The sequence below is a fragment of the Ornithorhynchus anatinus genome, chromosome 4 (genome assembly GCF_004115215.2).
Source record: "Ornithorhynchus anatinus isolate Pmale09 chromosome 4, mOrnAna1.pri.v4, whole genome shotgun sequence".
Lineage (NCBI taxonomy): Eukaryota > Metazoa > Chordata > Mammalia > Monotremata > Ornithorhynchidae > Ornithorhynchus > Ornithorhynchus anatinus.
The window spans coordinates 69,411,933-69,415,793 of record NC_041731.1 but is presented as its reverse complement, the minus strand read 5'-3'; positions in this window follow the sequence as shown (position 1 = coordinate 69,415,793).

The following is a 3,861-nucleotide window of genomic DNA, read 5'->3' as shown; positions in this document are numbered from 1 at the left end:
TGAATAGGTGGTAATTGGCTGTTAAAATCAATTTAGCACCTGCTGAACCAGGAGCCAAAAATATTAGTATTGGCCTGGATGGTGGCTCACATCCTGACCAGCAGGGGATTAGCATTCCAAATGTTCAGAATGGAAATCTGCTTACCTTGTATCTACCCCAGGGCTTAGTACAGTGCTTGGCACACAGTAAATGCTCAACAGATACCATTATCCTTCTGGTTAAGAAAGTCTTCCAAATGACTGGTTGGTCAGAGGATTGTTTACAAGGGGCAGAAGCAAAATGTTTTTAAGGAATCCATAACCTTGGAGAATGAAGTAGATGCAAAGTTCAGGAGCTTAGTCACACTGGCTCCCAGGATAGAGCCATTTGCCAGCTGGCTGAGCCTCAATTGGTGTTTTCCCTCTGCTCCCTTCCCCTCCTCCTTTTCCCCATCTGTCATCCTGGTCCCTGAATCAGCTCAGAGACTTCTGGGATCCTGAAGCTATCTCAGGGAAGTGAACTGGGATCTGGAAAGACCCAAGGGACCTGCCCTAGGCCATAGCTAGGGGCTACTCTTACCCCCAGTTGACCCCCTACAAACCAAGAGGGTTCCCCTGAGATACTCCAGGGTTAATATCTGTTTGAGAAGCACTTGCAGGGAACCTGCAAGTACGGAGAAGCAGCGTGGCTCAGTGGAAAGAGCATGGGCTTTGGAGTCAGGGCTCATGAGTTCGAATCCCAGCTCTGCCACTTGTCGGCTGTGTGACCGTGGGCAAGTCACTTAACTTCTCTGTGCCTCAGTTCCCTCATCTGTAAAATGGGGATGAAGACTGTGAGCCCCACGTGGGACAACCTGATTCCCCTATGTCTACCCCAGCGCTTAGAACAGTGCTCGGCACATAGTAAGCGCTTAACAAATACCAATATTATTATTATTATTATTAACCTCTAAGTCTTTAGTCACCCAGATGTCTTTCTCAGGAGACTCAGAGTGTTCTGTGACTAAAAAGGTTGCAGCGTTTGCTACTTCTCCAGAGTGTATGGAACAGATGCCTGGGGAACTCTAGACTAGCAGACTCAACTCCACTTCTCATCTGCATCTCATCTGCTTCCAGGAATCGTTTAAGCTCTGGAATGGACCCAAAGAGGGTGAGAGAAATGGCTTAGCTATCTGCAAGCCCAGCACACATCTCTTGGTCATACTAGCAGAGCACTCTGGCATGTGCCATTTGACCCTGGAATGCTAGATGGCCTGGGTTCCTCCTCACTGTCCAACCTCACTGATACCTGCAATCTGACTTCTGTCCCCTTTGCCCCATCACACCTGCTCTCTCAAAGGTCATCAACAGTCTCTATCTTGCCAAATCCAATGGCCTCTACTCCATACTCATCCTCCTTGACCTCTCAGCTGCCTTCGACACTCTCAACTACCCCCTCCTCCTGGAAATATTATCCAAACTTGGTTTCTCTGACTCTGTCCTCTCCTGGTTCTCCTCTTATCTTGATGGTCACCTATTCTCATTATCTTTCTCAGGCTCCTCCTCTGCCTCCCACCTCCTAACTGTGGGAGTCTTGAGGGAGTCCCTCCAGACCCATGTCTGGGTCAATAAAACAAGCAATCAGTGGTATTTATTGAGCACATACTATGTGCAGACCACTGTACTAAGAGCTCAGAAGCATACTCTACAATGGAGTTAGCAGACATAGTCCCTTATCCCCATCTATTCTCCAACTATACCCACTCCCTTGGAGAACTCATTCACTTCCATAACTTAAACTACCATCTCTAGGCAGATGACTCCAGCCCTGATCTCTCTCCTTCTCTACAGTATGTATTTCCTCTGGTTTCCAGTTCATCTGGATTTAGATATTTCACTGACACCTCAAATTTAACACATCCAAAACAGAACTACTTATCTTTACAACCTAAACCCGTCTTTCTCCCGACTTTCCCATCCCTGTAGGCAGCACATGGGCCTGGGAATCAGAAGATCATGGGTTCTAATCCCAGCTCTGCCACTTGTCTGCTGTGTGGCCTTGGGTAAATCACTTCACTTCTCTGTGCCTCAGTTACCTCATCTATGTAATGGGGATTAAGACTGTGAGGCTCAAGTGGGACAGGGTATGTGTCCAACCCGATTAGCTTGTATCACCCCTGGTGCTTAGTACAGTGCTTGGAACATAGTTATCGCTTAATAAATACCACAGCTAATTAATTAATTACAAGCCCAAAACCTTGGTATTCTCCTTGAATCATCTCTTTCATTCAACCCGCATTTGCCATCTGTCACCAAATTCTGTCAGTTCAATCTTCACAACAGTGCTAAAATCCACCCTTCCCTCTCCATTCAAATTTCTACCATGTTAATCCAAGCATTTATTCTATCCTGCCTTGATTACTACATCATTCTCTTTGCTGACATCCCTGACTTCTGTCTTTCCCCACTCCAATCCATACTTCACTCTGATACCTGGTTTATATTTCTACAGAACCATTCAGTTCATGCTTCTCCACTCCTCAAGAACCACCAAGTTGTTGCCCATTCATTTGCACATCAAACAGAAACTCCTTAACATAGGCTTTAAAGCACCCAATCACCTTGTCCCCACCATTTTACCTCCCTAATTTCCTACAAACTTTGCTCCTCTAATGCCAGCCTACTCATTCTAGTTTTATCTTGTCTATCTCACTGCTGATCCCTCTCTCTTATCCCACCTCTGGCATGGAACATTCTCCCTCTTCAATTTGACAGATCACTCGTCTCACCTTCAAAGCCTTATTAAAAGCACATCTCATTCATTCATTCATTCATTCATTCATTCATTCATTCATTCGTATTTATTGAGCATTACTGTGTGCAGAGCACTATACTTGGGAGAGTACAATACAACATTGAACAGACACATTCCCTGCTGATAATGAGTTTACAGTCTAGAAGGAGGGAGAGAGACATCAATATAAATAAATAAAATTACAGATATATACAGAAGTGCTGCTGGGCTGGGAGGGAAGAGTAAATGGAGCAAGTCAGGGTGATGCAGAAGGTAGTGGGAGATGAGGAAAGGTGGGGCTTAGTCTGGGAAGGCCACTGGAGAAGATGTACCTTCAGTAAGGCTCTGAAGGGTCTGGGAGAGAGATTGCCTGTCAGATTTGAGACTAGGAGCAGGATGTAGGCTAAGGGTTGGTGGCGAGAAAGGCAAGATTGAGGCACAGTGAGAAGGGTAGCACTAGAGGAGCGAAGCATGTGGGCTGGGGTGTAGAAGGAGAGAAGTGAGGAGAGGTAGGAGGGGGCAAGGTGGTGGAGAGCTTTAAAGCCAATGGTGAGGAGTTTGTGTTTGATGTGGAGGTGGATAGGCAACCACTGGAGTTTTTTGAGGAATGGGTTGACACGTCCTGAACGTTTTTGTAATTATAATAATGGTACTTGTGAAGCGCTTAATCTGTGCAAAGCACTGGGGTAGATACAAGTTAACCAGATTGGACACAGTCCCTGTCCCACAATGGACTCACACTCTTAATCCCTGTTTTTTACAGATGAGGTGACTGAGATACGGAGAAGTGAAGTGACTTGCTCAAAGTCACACAGCAGACAAGTGGTGGAGCTGGAATTAGAACCCATGACCTTCTGACTCCCAGGCCTGAGCTTTATCTACTACACCATGCTGCTTCTAGAAAAATGATCCATGCAGTAGAGTGAAGTATGGACTGGAGTGGAGACAGGAGGCTTGGAGGTCAGCAAGGCAGCTGATGTATTAATCCAGGAGGGATATGATGGATGACTGTATTAACGTGGTAGTTTGGATGGAGAAGAAAGGGTGGATTTTAGCAATGTTGTGAAGATGGGACCGACAGGATTTAGTGATAGATTGAATATGTGAAT